Source organism: Carex rostrata, chromosome 19, assembly GCF_964058835.1.
Source record: "Carex rostrata chromosome 19, lpCarRost1.2, whole genome shotgun sequence".
NCBI lineage: Eukaryota > Viridiplantae > Streptophyta > Magnoliopsida > Poales > Cyperaceae > Carex > Carex rostrata.
The window spans coordinates 3,712,411-3,732,650 of NC_135936.1; the positions used below are offsets into that span (position 1 = coordinate 3,712,411).

At 32.6% G+C, this 20,240-nt stretch overlaps 1 long non-coding RNA gene across 1 annotated transcript in view; it reads left to right on the forward strand.

The window, feature by feature from the left end:
* The window catches only part of LOC144571644 (uncharacterized), an 89,445-nt gene that overhangs the window by 64,501 nt on the left and 4,704 nt on the right, over positions 1–20,240 (forward strand). The window lies entirely within an intron of this gene.

Here is a 20,240-nt window from a genome sequence, read left to right on the forward strand (position 1 = left end):
AATAACTATATAAGAAGGATTCTGTGTGAGGACTGCGTAACATCCAATAACTAATAGTGAGCTTGCTTATCCAAACATCCCATGAGCTTGCTTATCCGCTTTCCAGTACTTGCTCTGCGTATAACCTGCAATTAGTTAAAGTGGAACCAAGTGCAATAGTTCAAGGTACAGACTAATATAACAAATAAGTCTGCTCAGATAACTTTCAACCCAGCAGGATCCATTTTTTTTGCAATTTTTGGTCCAATAAAACAGTAATCTTCTAGAAAAGAAATAAGATGTAACTGGAACAAATAAGAAAGGCAAACTAGGATTCTTGTAAGCTAATAGCTATATATAGAAATAGCTAAAACCTCCCTTGATGTGAAAACAAAATTCGATTGAAAATTATTAATGGAGGTTTGTAAATGAGAAAGAAAAGGAGGGAGAGAATGATATATTTATCAATTTTAATTTTAAAATAACTTAATAAAATATTAAATAAATAAAAGAGGATAAAAGAAAGAATGTTAAATATTTATGAAGATATCGAATATTATGATGTATTTAGAAAGAAATTGATTTTTATGAATGTTTGTATGGACACACTAAAAAATTTTCCTAATTTTTTAATTGATCCGAGTTAGATCAAAATAAGTAACTCAAATTTTAATAGAGTAGCTCTTATTTCAAAATTGATGCACTGGATACGAACTTCCTCTCCCTCTTGTTTGGTTGTGATTCTTAACAGGTGAGTCATTATGTTTTATTATATATGGTTGTTTTTTGAGTAAAGGTTGGAGGTCAAGTCATTCAACTATTTAATATTTATAAATGATTATTATTTTTGGGTTTTGAACTTGTAATTTTTTATACACAGAGTATTGCTTTTGTCACTATATCAAATACTGATTCTTTGTTTTATTACGTTTGTTGAATTGTTACCTTTCTTTCGGAATAGTTGTGTTACATATGAAAATTTTCCAAATCTAATTTTATAGATTTAATTTCATATTTTTAAGATTATAATGAAAAAGGTCAAAATAAATTATGACAAGTTTCTTAGAAGAGTACTTTTTTATTAATAAAAATACATGTAGCATCTTTCATTTACATAATAGATAAACATTTGTTAGTATGTAATAATTTAGAAGTCAATAATATGATAATTTTATTATATATATTTTGTTCATGAATTGAATGATTAATAAAATGTCATTTTGTTGTCTTGAGTATTATTTCATTTATAAATTATTTCGAGTTCATGACTGAAATTGTGAAACTTCATAATATAGATGATATATACTCTTAAAAGTCTTTAACCGAGGTAATTAGCAAGAACACTAATAACCGCTACAAGGTTAGTATGTGGATTAAAAGATGGTCAAATTTTAGTGTTTTACATATCATAGACAAAATATGTCATTTTAATCACATAGATACATGTTCCAAGAACATGGTATTTGACAGATCCCGAATGAAAAATTAAATGGAATTGTGTCCATGTCATTACTGTTTTCATTCAGTGTTAACTTCTAAAGTATGAGGTATTCACCTTTTCTACATAAGAGATGTGTATGTGTGAGTGTTGTCTAACGTTGTCCGTAAAAAGCAGCTATAACGATAGCACTTCGGTATACATAACTTATGCTGAGGAAGAGATGGTTTACCAAAAGTATTATTGTCACTCGTATTTCTATACAAGTTATAGTATTACTGGGCCCCTTAATAGAGTAAGGTTATCTGCTAGCGGTATGATTACAAGAGTAATCATATTTGATAATCTGCTCAAGATCAAGAAAAGATTAAGTTTGCAAGGATGACACAAACCTACCTTGAAACTAATCTAATAGATATGAAACAAAAAGAATTAACACGAGTAAATAGTTTACTGGATCGTGATATTGTACGATACAGCAACATCTGTGTAATTGGATGGTCATAATGCATTCTGTCAGGTGCCTCTTATGATTTGTAGAAGTTAAAACAGTTTTAATTATATTTACCAACATAACACAGATCCTATCGGGTCACACCGTATAGGATGTAATTGGAGAATCTTATTGATTAATTATAAATTGATTATGATTAATAATAAGATGGGTATAATTAATTATACGTGATATAATTAAATTATAAATGTCATATAAGATGACAAGCAAAAACAAAGGTTAATTTATAAGCGTGCACGATGCGTTGTATAAAAGTTACTGAAACAACAACCGCAAGTAATATGATTGTTCAGAACAATTATATGGATATGAAATGGATTTTAAATGTTAATTATGGATTAATATTTTGGACCTAAAGCCCATTAGAATTAAAGCCTTAATTAAATTTAAAAGCTCAAACCCCAAATCAATTCAATTCATTTTGGGTCTTTTCACTTCATCCTTATCCATACATATCATCATCCTTATCCTCATGAGGGTATTTTGGTCATTTGGAAACCGCCATACATGGCTATAAATAGGGGTGGAGGGTAGAGAGAAAATCACTAATTTCTTGATATCGTATCATATCGATTCGGTAACCTATTTTCTCTCTTTCTCGGTTTCTCTCCCAAATAGTGTTTCGGTTAGAAAAAATAAAGTTATACATAATTCACTTATAATTTTGCGGATTATTGAATAGTATTTGCGGGATCGGTGAATAGTATTTTTGCGAAAGTCGCGGTATTTCTATTTTTGCACATTGTTGTGAATCAGTTTTTTTGCGGGTCGTGAATAGTGTTATTACGCCTCCTGTGAATAGTGTTTTTGCATAATTCCGTGATTTACGATATTTCTGGCAAAAAAAATAAACCTCTCTCTGGTTAGTCCTAGTGGATAATCTATAGAGGCATTAGTCGTCTGGTGCTCCGAGTCGGTCTTCATTCCAATTGTAATTTGGAAACAAGGTATAAATGTTATATTAATCTATTTAATTGGTAAGTAGATTAAAGTTTTAGAAATCAATCAAGGAGTAGTAGATCTTTAAAGGATTAAAAATGCTTTGTCAAGGAAATGCTGGAAAAGGAACTTTCGATGGTCTTTCCGACATGTCTCTTTTAATCCACGGCTTGAGTTAGAAGTAAATTTTTTGTTTTACGGTCTTTCTGCAGCTTAAGCCTAATGGCAAAGGGTTACACCAAAACCCAACAACAGTTATGTCTTTACGAACATATTTAAATAGATGAAATGAATATCAATTGACCTCTGTTTTTTTATATTTATGTATATTTTTTTATATAATTTAGAATAAATTATTATGATATTGTAAAATTGATCTTATTCTTTGTAAGTAAATTTTATATTGTTGACTTTCAATATATATTTGATAGTTTGATTTCTATAGTTCGAAAATCTAGCTATGCTCATGTTATACGGAATAAAAAGTTGTTAGCGTTTGTTGAAGGGTCACCAAATTTGGTGAGTTGTGCTAACAAGGTTACCATATTTACAGTCTTGTCAGGTTGAGGTTTCTCTAGAGTTGTGTTTGCCAAAAAAAAAAAATTTTTGAATCGAGGATGCATATCTCCTTAGAGCGATATAGTACAAAAAATTGAAGTTAAAGACAAAGAATGACAACACTTTCTTTTGCTATACTACCAGGCAACAATGTTCTGATACCATGTTAATTTTAATGAAATAAAACTAAAGAACACAACACTTCCATGAAGCTCCCTTCCCTCCAATTATATTTAATGGAAAATATTATTGTACATCATGCAATTCCCAATTGAGTAAAGCTACCATACATTACAATGCATAGGCATTTTTTTACATTGAACTATAAATCATCAAATTCAAAGTCCAAATAACCGATCCAAACTGTTCATCTTGTTCTCCATATTAATGTGTTTCAAGACCAAATTTTATATTTTTTAGAAAATTTTTACTATTGTTTTTAGATTTATTGAAAATCATTATTTTTTTATGGTCCAAATTTGTCTGAAAAATAGCGATTTTCAATAAATCTAAAAAAAATAGTAAAAAATTTCCAAAAAAAATATAAATTTTGGTCTCCAAACACATTAATATGGAGAACAAGAAAAACAATTTGAATCGGTTATTTAGACTTTGAATTCGGCAATTTATAGTCCAATGTACAAAAATGCATATGCATTGCAATGTATGGTAGCTTTACTCTTCCCAATTACTTGGTTTTATAGAATAGATAACAGTCTTTATCAATATGTACATTATGTGGAGGAAAAATATTTCCAGCTAATGTTTTAAAATACGGTTTTGCTCATGCATGCGGAAGGCCACTGCATACCACATATGCGGCATGCGGCCTCATATGCAAATTTGTATGCGGAATTACATATGCGGTTTTACTATGCTTTATTAAAGAAATATAGATAAAATAAAACTAATTTATTTCTAAAGACTTGTTTAATTAGTCTAGTAGCTAGTTTATGCTCTTTACCATATTATAAAGGTTATAGATTCTAATTTCCTCCACCGCAAAATATTTTTTAGGATTTTTTCAAGTCTGTATGGACAATATATATGCACGTATATTCAAAACTACGTGAACTTAACTACATGAGATTCTATATGCAGAAGACTATTGTATAAGCATATGCAACCGCAAATATGATCATGCAGTCGCGTTTTAAAATACTGTCTCCAGCCACACTTTCCTTCTAGACAAACTTTCTTTTTGGACAAAGACAGAAACATAAACAACATAAACTAAACTTAAAAATATCCTTAGGATATGTATTAATTTCTTGCACAAGATCTTCTTCTTTCCAAGTTCAATGTTGACTGAATTATATGTGACACTATCATGTGAACTTGTTTTCGTCAACAAATTGTTCCTTTTGGCTTTTGAATTTGCAACCTTTCACACGGAGATTATTATCTTGGAACATGCTAGCATGCTATGCATACCATAGAACCCCTCCGTGCAACGGCTCGGATTTTGAGTTTTCAAAATCCTAACGGTCGATCCGAACCGTTCATCTTGTTCTCCATATTAATATGTGTTTGGAGACCAAATTTTACATTTTTTGGAATTGTTTTACTATTTCTTTAGATTTATTGAAAATCGCTGTTTTTTTATGGTCCAGATTTGTTGAAAACAGCGATTTTCAATAAATCTAAAGAAATAGTAAAAAAAATTCCAAAAAATGTAAAATTTGGTCTCCAAACACATATTAATATGGAGAACAAGATAAACGGTTCGGATCGACCGTTAGGGTTTTGAAAACTTGAAATCTGAGCCGTTGCACGGAGGGGCTCTATGTTATGCATAGCATGCTAGCATATTCCTATTATCTTTGCCACTAGATCAATATTATTCTGTCTTATTACGGTTGTTGAATTGCCATCTCTTTTTTGCGATAGTTGTGTTACATATGAAAATTTTCCGAACTTAATTTTATAGATTTAATTTCATATTTTAAGATTATAAATGAAAAAGTAAAAGAAAAAATTATGATGATAAATGGTAACGTTTTTTATTAATAGAAAGACATGTAACATGTTATATTTAGAGTAGAACTAGGGTGCTCTTAAGCTCACCAAAGTTTTGGTGAGCTTAACTCTAAAACTTATCAAATAGATTTCAAATGACGAATTCGAACCGTTGAAACCCGCCTACCTTACGTGTGATGCATCTACATGTGAAATTTTTACACATTCGAATTAATTTAGTATAAAGTCAAGCGGTCAAAAACGTTCAAAAAATGAATGCACTAAAATTAATTTATTAACCTTCTAATTTTGACCGCTTTACTTTATACTAAATTAATTCGAATGTTTAAAAATTTCACATGTAGATGCATCACACGTAAGGTATGTGAATTTCAACGGTTCGGATTCGTCATTTGAAATCGATTTGATGAGTTTTAAAGTTAAGCTCACCAAAACTTTGGTGAGCTTAAGAGCACCCTAGTTCTACTCTTATATTTACATATAATAGATAAACAGATATATTTTTTATGTGGCAGGACAAACTTAAGTAGATGAAATAAAGATCAATTAACTTATAGTTTTTTGTATTTTTGTATGTTTTCGATGTAATTTAGAATAAAATATTATGATAATGAAATTGATTTTATTTTATGTAAGAAAATTTTATATGATTGATTTTTAATATATATTTGATTTTCGTAGTTAAAAAATCTAACTCTCCTTTGTTATATATATATATATATATAGGGTCCGGCTAATTTGCTGCCGGCAACATTTCTGCCTAAGGTGATGCCGCCCCTTTTTTATTTTGTGATGTCCAAACAACAAATCCAAACCGTTAGATGTTTAATAAATAGTAAAAAAATTTCAAAAAATGTAAAATTTGGTCTCCAAGTAGATTATAATATAAATTAAACATCTAACGGTTTGAATTTGTTGTTTGGATATCACAAAATAAAAATAAAGGGCGGCAGCACCTTGGACAAAAATGTTGCCGACAGCAAATTAATTGGACCCTATATATATATATATATATATATATAGGAATATGCTAGCATGCTATGCATAGCATAGAGCCCCTCCATGCAACGCCTTGGATTTTGACTTTTCAAAACCCTAACGGTCGATCCGAACCGTTCATCTTGTTCTCCATATTAATATGTGTTTGGGGACCAAATTTTACATTTTTTGAAATTTTTTTACTATTTCTTTAGATTTATTGAAAATCGCTGTTTTTAGCAAATCTGGACCATAAAAAAACAGCAATTTTCAATAAATCTAAAGAAATAGTAAAAAAATTCCAAAAAAATGTAAAATTTGGTCCCCAAATACATATTAATATGGAGAACAAGATGAACGGTTCGGATCGACCGTTAGGGTTTTGAAAAGTCGAAATCCAAGACGTTGCATGAAAGGGCTCTATGCTATGCATAGCATGCTAGCATATTCCTATATATATATATATATATTGTAAAAGAGGTATATATGTCCATTCGCATTAGCAAAAGGATAGTCATAATTACACATCCATCATCATCAAAAAGCATTCCAACTATCAAAAATGTAGACTAGATGAACAACCTCAGCATAATGCATCATTTAGTCAGATAGCCTCTATAACTCTACCCTAAATCCTCTAAACAAAAGCATAACAAGGTTCATAAGAGAAGCATACTCTCCTCTATTATATGGAATAAAAAGTTGTTGGCGTTTCAAATTTTCAGTTATCTCATAGCTGCATGGAAAACAAATGAAAAATCTTTCGCAATATGAGTGAATATTCTCTGCAGTATAGGAGGGGATGAATACTCGCATGCAGTCAGATCAAATCAATTTAGTAGCCTTCTTGTTTTGTAAATATATGTATTTGTCGGATGGACGGAATATATATCGTTAAGTGATAAATCGGTATGCAGCTAATTAGTTGAAACTTTGCAGATAATTTTATATTTTTATTTAAAGTTATATACATATACTCACAATTTATTAAAAATAATTAATTGAACTTGTCAAATAAAATTGTTTTGACTTAGTTTCCTTGTTAATTAATAAAGTTTTATAAAATTGTTATTTTTAACAAATTCAGATAAAATAAGACAAAGTATAATGCATATAACGAATAAATATATTAAAAAAATAATAATGAAAATGACTGGCTAATCAGTCATATAAACGAAAAGGGACAATTTATCATGTTGTTTTAAGGAAAATGGACTATTAATCAGCTAAATCGGCTGATTAATCAGTTTCATCGGCAAACAACATTCTGACAAGTCTAGTGGTGACCACTGGTCACTGCGAACAATTAATTAGACTAAACTGCCGTCTTTTATAACATTATTTGAAATATAAGGAATCTGCTTTGAGATTCGTGTCAAACGTCAGGTATTGCGCTAAGACGTAATAAAACCAAGACATATCTTTTTCGACTCTGTCAATAGTAACACCAAGACGTATCTTTTGAAATCCTAATTGGTGGGGCAGGATATATCAACAAAATCATAGGAAACAAGAAAAAAGAAATAACCACAAGATACATTAGACTAAGAATTAACGGAAATAGCCACAGGATATATCAACAAAATCATATTTTTTGAAATCCTAATTAATTTATTCTCCATTATCGATATTTATTTAATTAATCTTCTATTAATAAAAATTTCGGTAATATTGATGGGGCAGGATATATCGACAAAATCATATCGGAAACAATAAAAAATGGAGACATTAGACTAAGAAATATCTTAGTACATCAACTAGAGGTGGGCCCAACATGCTACCAGTACTTAAATTGTCCAAACTCTAATAATTACATGTGTTTCAGTGATTAACAATGTTATTGTGGTCCTTATCTTTTAGTGCTCATCGCGTCAAGTGATTAAGCGAAGACTCATGATAACTGATAAGTAAATGGGGATGTAATCTAATGATGATGTATTGATGTACTATATCTCAATTGGATTTGCTTTGGAAAAAAGAACCTAGATATATTGTTTAATAAAAATAGCAAAATAGCTACTACGCAAGTAATAATTGCAAAAGAACACTTTATATTTATCCACTTTTTTTAATAATGTGTTGGAATATAAAGTTGGCAGCCAAAGACCGGGGAAGAGTAGGCAGAGGTATTAAGTTTAGGTTGGGTAACACTAAATCCAAATAAATATCAAGTCTCAGTTAATACAGATCAGTTAATTTTTATATAATTTCGTTCAAATTCGAATAAAATCGTCCAATACACGATTCTTTTTTTTTTTTTTTTTTTGCTCAAAAAAGAACGAACTTTATACATTTAATAAGTGAATCATTTTTTATAATAAAGCGAAAAAAAGAATCTTATACTAGACAATTAGGTGAATTTTTTTGAACGATAGTTAGCATCTATGTAGGGGTGTCAATGGGTACGATACAGGTAGGGTGGAATCATTTTTATACCCATATATACTAAGAATTGATCTTGCCCATACCCTACTCATACCCGTTAAGAATTTTCCTTACTCTACCCTATCCGTACCCGTTAAAATTAGTGGGTAACGAAACGGTAGTGGGCGAATAATGAATAATACAAATATAATAGTTTTATTATTTTTACAAATAGATCATCAAAACTTATCATGTGATACATATGCAATCACAATTACTAATATAAAATTAAAATATAAATATGCAATTAATTCTAAGTAATAGTTTTTTATCAAGTAAAAAAATAAAATCACAAATATTTATTTTAATAAATTCAATTCCTTAAATAAATAATAAATTAACATTCAAATAAAAAAAATAAAATGTTTAGCATAACATTCTTCTTATGATATAATTTACTTTATATAATTACCCGTTACTCAACGAGTACGAAATAACATTTACCCGTACCCATACCCGTCTATCTAACGAAAAAAATCCTTAACCATACCCATACCCAATAAGTTAACGAAAAAAAATATTACCCATATTGGTCTTATTGAATACAATACGGGTAGGGTAAACTGGTGTCATTGACACCCCTACATCTATGAAAGATCTCCAGATAATTTTTTTACTTTGATACTGACAAATCTTCGAACATTTTTTTTATATATAATGCAATCGTGTACGGACTTACAATTAAAAAAAAAACAAACAAACAAAGAAGATCACTTATACTAGCGGGGTGCATTTAACACTTATATTGACATCTAACTATTCTACAATTGTTGAGTAATTCATCAAATCATAAAACGAAGATAATGTTATATCTTGCAGTAGAAGTTTTTGAATCGAAACGTTTGCTTTCATATTTGTTGAATCTGCATGTCCACTAACTCGAAGCGTATCTCTCCTAGATCGATCATTGTCTAGAGATCAGTGTTCTAAATAGCGCGCTATAGCATTTTTGGACCCTAAATGCTAAGCTAGGGCATCAAAACACGCTATTTGAGTTACAGACGCTATAGCGGTAATAGCGGTCCGCTATAGCGCATAGCGTGTAGTGCAAATAGCGCGCGCTATGCAACATGAGCTTTTTTTTCTTTTCAATTTATATGGCTTTAAATAAAGGCTCAGATTGAATTTTAACCGTGATTTTTTTTTTTGCAATTGACATACTAAGCTTTATATTAAACTATTAATTATTAAATGAGAGATCCATCAAACGAAATCAAATAAGGAAGCTACAGCGCGCTATACAACATGAGCTGTTTTTATTTTTTTTTCTTTTCAATTTATATGAGATTTAAATAAAGGCTCATATTGGATTTTAACCGTAATTTTTTTTGCAATTGACATACTAAGCTTTAAATTAAACTATTAATTTTTAAATGAGAGATTCATCAAACGAAATTAAATAAGGAAACTACAGCGCGCTATGCAACATGAGCAGTTTTTTTTTTCTTTTCAATTTATATGGGCTTTAAATAAAGCCTCAGATTAAATATATTAAAATATTTCTTGAAGTAACAAAATGATACTTACTATATGGTAGTTTGAATATTTTGATTAGATTAAGATAGTTAATTATGCCATGATGTCTATGTTATTTTGAAATTTAAATAGAAAAAAGATAGATTATGTTATGATGCTGATTATATTTTGAATAAAAAAATATCGATAGTTTATGATATTAGTATTACTATGGATATTTTGAGTCGCAATTTGGACTTTGTATTGGTTTAATATGAATATTATAATTTTTTAATCAATTTGATGTTATTTATTGTTCTATGAGACTTAGATAATGTTGATACTTATAGTACAAATATATGATATAATTTTTATAAAAATAAAAAACTCTATGTAGCACAGCTTTTTTTGTAGGTTTTCCGCTATGACGCGATAAACGTTATTTAGAATCTTGCTAGAAATAGACTACGGTTTATTGAGCTCTTCACTCTATTCCATAATTTAGATGTCAAACGCTTTAAGTTTCTCAATTATGTGGACTTACTTTTTTGGAGTGAAAAAAAAGTTAAGCTTTAATAGGTACAAATTATAATATTAAATTTATAACATACAATAATCTCTCTAATGATACAAAAAATGAAATTTATATATTCACATAATTCCAACATTCTATAGTATAAGGCAATACAGACATAATGATAGAAAACTATACATGAAGCACTTAAGAGTTAAGATCATATATAATCTCATCCATCTAAGTGCGTGACGGGATCCAGAACGTGACCACTTTGCTCGCATTCTTCAATCCACCGAGGCCCGTTTTATCTCAGAGGATATGCACTCGCCCAAAACGTGGGTGGTTTGGGATCTGCTACAACTTAGAAGGACGTTGGCAGGTCATCTCCTGTTCTGCCCAACAAATTAAAAGTTCGGGTTTGGTTCGGCGAGTTCAAAAATTCATGATTTGGGTATAATTCGGAAATGATTCGGTACAATGAGTAAACCAAAAAAAAAAATTGGCGTTTTTTTTTTTGCATTTTTCTCACGAATAATACGTGGTTCGCATTTTAAACAGAGTTTGGTTCGAAAACATCAAAAAAACGAATTAAACACAAATATAACGCGAATAATTTACGAGTCTTGTTACTATATTTCTGCCTCCGCAATTCTTAAAAAAATCATATATTGTTTGTTTTGAATCCGATATCACATATTCTCAAGCCATAGCAATCTATTCACCGTGTAAAATATCAAAATACATTACATTACTCGAAAAAATCATTTCCACACATTTATTTTAATCCAACAACAATCTAGCACGTTAGTTTTGTGTTGTTGTTATTATTATTACACATTAAAAATATTTTTCTTGCATATTTTATATTTACCGCTGATCAGATGACTATCGAGTCGCTTCTGTACGAACGGTTCAGATCGATGATGCACACAAGGAGACTTGTCTCGTGTTAATAGTTGATTGTTACTGTAAATTGAGAAGCAGCACTCTTTCGGTACAAGAATTCAGATCCAGTGCAATACCTGACGGAGTAGTAATAAGATCCGCCAATAATTCCATTAGTTGTATCAATCATATTAATAAGATCCGTCAATAATTTATAAATTTGTGAATTGTTCGTTTTCAGTTTACTTTTGAAAAGAAATGACAAATTGAACTGATCTACAGTTAATCATGAATAATTTACAAATTTTATGAATGTCGCGGATTACACAGAGTTTATTCCGAATTATGATTAAAAAAATATGTATTTTCTTTCTTAAAACTTCAATCTAGAGTTAGGTTATGGTACTTTGCAAAGTAAAACGAATGTTTTACTTCACATCTATATTTTCAATTTCGAAGTTCAAAACGTCGATTCGAACCGTTCAAATTGACCTCCATATTAAATTGTGCTTGGAGACCAAATTTTACAATTTTTGGAAATTTTTACTACTTTTAGAATTTTTGAAAATCACTGTTTTTCAGAAAAATTTTAACCATAAAAAACAACGATTTTCAAAAATTCTAAAAAAAAAGTAAAAAAGTGTCCAAAAAATATAAAATTTGGTCTCCAAGCACAATTTAATATAGATATCAACTTGAATAGTTCGGATCAATATTTTGTACTTTAAAATCACAAAATATGAGTGTGAAGTAAAATACTTGTTTTACTTTGCGAAGCAACGTAGATCAACTCTCTCTCACTCTCTCTATATATATATATAGAGAGAGAGAGAGAGAGAGATGGACTACGGTGAGTTGCGAAGTAAAGCGACTATTTTACTTCACGCTCATATTTTGCGATTTTAAAGTTCAAAACGTCGATCCGAACCGTTCATCTTGTTCTCCATATTGAAATGTGCTTGGAGACCAAATTTTACATTTTTTGAAATTTTTTTACTATTTATTAAGCAATTTTGAAAGTCGCTGATCTGATGGTCCAGAAAATTTTACTGTTCACAGCAAAACAACAATTTTAAAAAATGCTTAATAAATAGTAAACAAATTCCAAAAAATGTAAAATTTGGTCTCCAAGCACATTTCAATATGGATTAAACATCTAACGGTTCAGATCGGTTGTTTGGACTTTCAAAATAAAAATACAGCGTGAAGTAGAATCGCATTTTACTTCGCAACTGACCGTAGCCCATCTATATATATATATATAGAGAGAGAGAGAGAGAGAGATGGACTTGGGTGAGACGCGGAGTATACGCGTTTGGTGCTCTATGATACATTTTAGCTATTTTGAAAATCCAAACAACCGATCTGAACCGCTCAACACGATCTCCATATTGAAATGTGCTTGGAGACCAAATTTTACATTTTTTGAAATTTTTTTACTATTTATTAAGCCACTTTGAAAATCTCTGATCCGGTGGTCCAGAAATTTTACTGTTTTTACTGTTCACCCGGATTTTCAGATTTTCAAAATGGCTTAATAAATAGTAAAAAAGTTCCAAAAAATATAAAATTTGGTATCCAAGCACATTTCAATATGGAGATCACATCTAACGGTTCGGATCGATTGTTTGGACTTTCAAAATAAAAATATGGCGTGAAGTATAAACGCGTGGTGCTCTTTGTCTCACCCAAGTTCATCTCTCTCTCTATATATATATACTAGTAATCATGCCTGTGCACAACAACGGGAGCAAATTATGTAGTAGAAAACATTAAGCTCCTTAATAAGAATGAGGGATAATTTAAATTAAATTTGGAGAGAAAAATAGTTAAATACTATATTTATCTACAAGATAACACATATGAACTCTAGTGTAGTGGTAAGAATTTTGGCACCAATAGAACTCAACTGGGTTCGAATCCCGCATTCAGCAGAAAAAAAAGGGTGCGTGGTGCACAGGCTCGGTTCGCAGATGCTGTGCGTGGTTCAGAGGCGCGGTCCACGAGTGTGGCACGCGGTCTACGGGCACTGGGATCATATGCGGCACGACCAATGCATACTTAAGTGTTGAAGCTCATAATTTGAAAAATTCATCTATGTGCGATCTAGAAATTCAACGGCTGAGCATCATTCTGAAAAAATGCTACGTCCAAGACGTAGCGAAGCAACAGAGATCATATATATATATATATATATATATATATATATATATATATATATATAGAAAGAGGAGGGATCCACTTACACCATTTTTTTGTAACACCAGATTACATCCTACACTTTCAAAATTCAAACAATCAATCCAAACCGTTCAACATAACGGATATATTAAAATGTACTTGCAGATCAAATTTTACATTTTTCTGATTTTTTTTACTATTTATTAAGATGGGTAAAAAAATTTAATAATCTGAAAATAACAATTTTATAAAATACTTAATAAATAGTAAAAAAAAAATCTAAAATTTGATCTGCAAGCACATTTTCATATTTTAATCATATTGAACAGTTTGAATTGACTATTTGAACTTTGACAAAGAAAATTATAAATTGTAAACTTTATTGGACTTTATACAGTATTATTAAATTATAAATTTTATTGAATTTTATAAAATTCCGATTACTGTACGTGCGGCCATTTTTATTAATATCCCTGAAAAAAAAGAAAATTTTAAAAATAACCCTGTTCCTCATTTTTTTTTAAATATGCCCTGACCGCCTGGACCAGGGGCGGCCCAAAACAGCTAGTGAGGCGCCCCAGGGCCCGGCGGCCCATACCTTAAGTGAGGCGCCACCCCCTGGGGCGCCCCACTAGTCCTGTGATTTAAACGCATTTTCTGCCTCTGTCACTTCCCGATCTCAGACCTTCTCTGGAGGCGATAACTGGGGAAAATAGGTATGTTTTTTTAATTATAATAATTAGTAATTATAATTATAATAATTAGTAATTACTGTTCCAAATTTACTGTTGCACTTACTGTAGCGTACTGTACATTACTGTTGACATTTACTGTAGCGTACTGTACATTTACTGTTGACCTGTACTGTATCGTACTGTACATTATTGTTGGTATTTACTGCAGCGTACTGTACAATTACTGTAGCAATTGCTGTACACCTACTGTAGAAAAATTGTAATTTTTTTTAATTTTGTTTATTTATTTTTCAATTAGTCATTTATTAATGTACCCATTATTATGTCATGTAATACTTGTAAATTTTTTTTTTTAAAATGTAGTTTGTTAAAGAAGAGATGTTAGTTGCACTGTATGTCGGCGGCAAGCTAGAAAGGGATGAAGATGGCGTGCATTACACGAAAGAAGTCGCATTTGGCTTCGAGATTAATGAAAATACCACATTTGAGGAACTGAAGCAGCTAATATACGAAAAGACATCTGTAAACCCCAACAGGTATGAAATAGAGTTGGCTACACGGATTGACAACTCACGTGGGGGGGGGGGTAGACCTTACTTTGTTAAGTTTCCAATAACAGATGCCAATTTGTGGAGAGTTGTGTATACTCAATTTGTAGCTTGTGGGGTCCCGGTAATGGACATATATTCGAAGAGGGTTCCCCGCACGAGGGCTGGACCTTCAAGTTCGGCTGGGGCTGGACCTTCAGGTTATGACAACCAGGGGTACCATCAGCACTCCCCTTATGACCACCAGGAGTACCACCAGCGTAGACGAGCTTGTAAAGAAAATATATGAGACTCATGTTCACGGCAACTGGGAATGTATAATACACAAAAGGGACCGAACAAGGTTAGTTGTGCTTTGTTCAACTCACCCGCACTGCGAGTTCCGCCTTTTTGCAACCCCTGCGGGTTCAGGGGAAGCATGGATGATTAAGAAGTGCGAACTACCTCATACATGCAAGTCTGCGTCCACAAGGACAGACCATTCAAATCTGACAGCATCACTAATTGCCGATGCAATTGAGGAGGACATTAAGTTGGATCCATCGATGAGCATCAAGGCGGTGGCTATGACCGTCAGACACAAATACAAATATGTAATCCCAAAATACAACAGGCTGTGGAGAGGTCGTGAACTTGCGATTTGCAGGATATTTGGTAGTTAGAAGGACTCATATGGCTATCTGGCACCATTGCTCCAGGCCATGGCAAGTACAAATGTCGGCACCGTATATGAGCGATGGCATGGCCCTTTTTTTGATAAAGACGGTGTACTAATAGAGGGAGCTAAACAATTCAAGGGCATAGCATGGGCTTTTGGTCCTTGTATCCAGGCTGTGCCATACATCAGACCTGTTATCAGCATTGATGCATGCTTCATGTCTGGCCGTTACGAGGGGAGACTACTCATAGCATGCGCATATGATGCTGAGAACCAGCTGTTGCCTTTGGCGTTTGCAATTGTTCGTAAAGAGGACGGCGAGAACTGGGGATTCTTTATGCAGTTTTTAAGAAGACGGGTGATTGGGGAAGGGAAGTTTTTCTGTGTGATATCAGACCAGCACAAAGGAATAAAATATGTTTTTGATCGTGAAGATTACGGTTGGTCAACACGTACTGGCCAGTGTGTGCACAGGTTGTGTATGCAACACGTTGCGGAGAACCTTTCCAAGGCAACCGGAGGCGACACGTGGGTTACTGATACATTTAGATGGAATTGCAGAAAGAAAAAGCCGAGAAGGGTGGTAGAGATGACTAGCAGTTTTGCAATGGTACATGCATTTCAATTGTTTACATATATTATTGTACTTTAAGAAAACAATTTTTTTTTACTACAATTGTTTACTTACATTATTCTATTTCCTTATTTTCTATGTAGTACATGCCAAAGGCAAATCTCTACTTAATGAAGGTGGGGAAAAATAATCCCCGAGATGTCAACGAAGATCCAGCATACGAGAAAATATATCAATCCCGGGATGGAGGTTGGCGTTGGGGAATTATGACCACCAACGGATCCGAGTCGCTGAATGCAGTATTCAAGCAGAGCCGGATGTTGCCTGTGGCTGCAGTTGTAGAGGACACATTCTACAAGTTAAATGCCTGGTTTCAGGAACGGCGTGCTAAGGCCGCAGAATTAATAAGGATGAACCAGTCATTTTCAACAAGGGTGGAGGAGAAACTAAGACGACACAGAGACAAAGGTGCAACCATGACCGTGATCCCGATGGGTAACGATGAAACAGAATTCGAAGTGCAAAATCCAAATGAGTACGTTCCTACCACCCGTAAACCAGACGGCACTATGGCGTTTGTCAAGAGGGCTTGCAAGTACGTGGTTAAATTCGGAGATGCCAGGGCGGTAACCTGTACATGCCAAGGACCCCAGCTAAGTCACATACCCTGCAGTCACGTGATGGCGGTATGCCGAGTGAGGAACTACTGTGAGGATCACTATGTTGCTGACATGTACCGTACCGATTACCTTGCTTCCACTTGGGGTGGATCTTTCCATTCTTATCCTGATCAGCATGAGTGGCCTGCATATGTCGGAGATAGAATATTACCTTCAGAAGGATGGATAAGAAAGGGAAGGAGGAGACACAAGCGTATTGTAATGACCATGGACGAGATGGGTGGTAGGCGACCGTCGGGAAATCGGGCTCGCCGTTCTGTTTCCGACAGGCGCAGGGCAGGTACGTAGAATTGTACAAAATTTATTTATGCTTTAATTATATTACTAACTGAATTGCATTGTTACATTTAGATGCAATAAACGAACACAACGAAAGAGAAAATGCCAGAGTTGTTGCTGAAGCAACCGGTAGAACACAACCCCCTCCTCCTGTAAGCCAATCATCTAGTAGCCAAGCCTCTACAAGTAATGCCGCACCTGCCACTGGTACCAGAAGAACTAGTCGTTTGTTAGGTTTATTCAGACGTGGTGGCAGATAAACTTGCTATTTTGCTTATGCGAATTGATTTATTTGGTATATGTGTATGTGTATGTGTATGTGTATGTGTATGTGTATGTGTATGTGTGTATGTGTATGTGTGTATGTGTATGTGTATGTGTATGTGTATGTGTATGTGTATGTGTATGTGTATGTGAGTTTTTTTGTATGTGTATGTGTATATATGTATGTGTATATGTGTATGTGTATGTGTATGTGCATGTGTGTATGTGTATGTGTGTATATTATACATATAGTTCATCAAAGAAATAAAAATAAAAATTAAAGTTATAAAAATTTACGACATCACTTCGTAAATATATCAAATATTATATTTTTTGGCATACACATACACATATACATAATATTTTATTTTTTGACATACACATATACATAAACCCAACACTTTTTTCAACAAAATTATTCAAATCAAAATACTAAGATTTCTCAAAAAAAAAAAAAAAAAAAACCAAATTACTAATGGGGCGCCCCAGGGGGTGGCGCCTCACTTGGGGTATGGGCCGCCGGGCCCTGGGGCGCCTCACTTGGTGTTTTGGGCCACCCCTGGTCCAGGCGGTCAGGGCATATTTAAAAAAAAATGAGGAACAAGGTTATTTTTAAAATTTTCTTTTTTTTCAGGGATATTAATAAAAATGGCCGCTGTACGTGTGTATTCGATCTATATATGCCTTAAACCCCACGGCCATTCTCTCTGTATCTGCCAGACTGCGACGAAGAAAATTGTTGGTTCCCGGTTCCACCCACTCGATTCCATTCCACTTATTCCGTTTAGACCCTACATATTCTGCAATTATTCGCCAACATACCATCTTTTTCTTCGTTGACCGAGAGTAAACGGTCAATCGTCAATGTTTTTTTGTCCTGCTCTTTCTTTTCATCTTCGTGTTTGTCTGGTGGTTGAAACTTCAAGTGTACTGAATTTCTTATCAGTACTGTTATATATGTGACCATCTGGTCTTTTCGCAGAATGTCATGTGATGTGATGTGTTGTGATGTGTAAAGGTTGATTCGTGTAACATATCTTGTTATTTTTTAACAAAAAGAAGAATATTATGGGACGTGCGAGTCATCTCAAGTAATAGGTATGGGTTTTGTAACTATGCTTCTGACGTGTCATGTCATTTCGTGATAAAATTTGACACAATGTGCTACTTTTTTTTCACTATTTCGTAATTGATCTCGTAAAACTAAAGATGCTATCAAATCTGATAGGATCCGATACTATATGCAAATTTATATACTCTGAATGTATTCGGTTCTGAATTTTGATCGATATACATTTTAGTATCAAACCGAATCGAATCTTGATCTAGATAGTACATCTAATAACAGGCCTTTTGAGATCTAAAATTTTGGATCCGAATAGATAGATATTCATAACTTATATGTAAATAGTGGGATCCAAAGCTGAGTGCAACTCGTAAGAATTTGATAAACCGTATTTTCATAAACATTATAATAATTGGTCTCCTTATGTTATAATATATCTAAATTTAAAATATTATTTCACTGATGCAATATTTAAAATACATTTTAGTTCTGTGGCCGTACTATATTTTTTAATTTTGTTTTTAAGCCATATGCTATCCAATTTAATTGAGTCTGAATGGATTCTAGTTGAGATCCGCGTGGAGGCATTTAAATACCATTTAGTTTAACTATAGGTCTTACCACTGTTTGGAAAGTTGGGATAAAAAATAACTGTTTGGAAAGCATTGTGTTTAGTTGTTCACCGAATTTCAAGACATTGATCACCGCTTAAATATTCTTCTACGAATAATATCGAATCAGATCTTTGAAAGATATCTGTTCAGACTAAGACGGTCAGCCCGTTTCCAAGTTAGGTAGGTTAAAATTTTGAATAATCATTTTAGTACCCACAACTCCGTCCCCGCACTGTACCCACATATTTTCCAACTTAGTCAACCTTTTAATTTGACCATCTTAACTAACGACTTTCTAAAATAGACTCTCTCTCTCTCTTTCCCCACCTCCATTAGCAATACTTGATTGGATATATGTTTACATTACTTATAATAGATATTAATACTTTCCATTTGTAATATATAAAATGTTGAACTGATAAATAATTTTCATTTTATTGTTCAATATCATAATGGATATTGATCTAAATGTGTATTTTTAGATGATTTATGCATACAAGATAAATAATTTTCATTTTATGATAACTGTATAGTTATAAATACTTTTTGAGATTGCTGTAAGCACAGCGTAGTATAGATATAAATATTTTCAATACTTAGATATTAATATTTTCAGTCCCCACATGCAATTATGGTTCCCCCATACCATTTGAGTGGTTCCTAATGCGGGTACGACGTCAGAAATTTTAAAAAAAAAGTGCGGCTACAATTATTTTCAGTCCTCACAAGTAATTTATGGCAGTTTAGGTGTGGGTACGACGTCAGAAATTTCAAAAAAATGTGCGAGTACGATTATTTAAAAATAATTAATTTATCGTTTACATTGTTTACTATATAGATATAAATACTTGTGTTCTTTGGACTACATATTTCAAGATTTGCCTATTAATATTAAAAAAAAAGTTACAGATCTAAAACGGTTGCGGTCCCCACAAGCAGTTATGACAGTTTAGGTGCGGGTACGCAAGTGCGGGTACTCATATCAGCTTCCAAAAAGCTCTGATCGAGAAGATG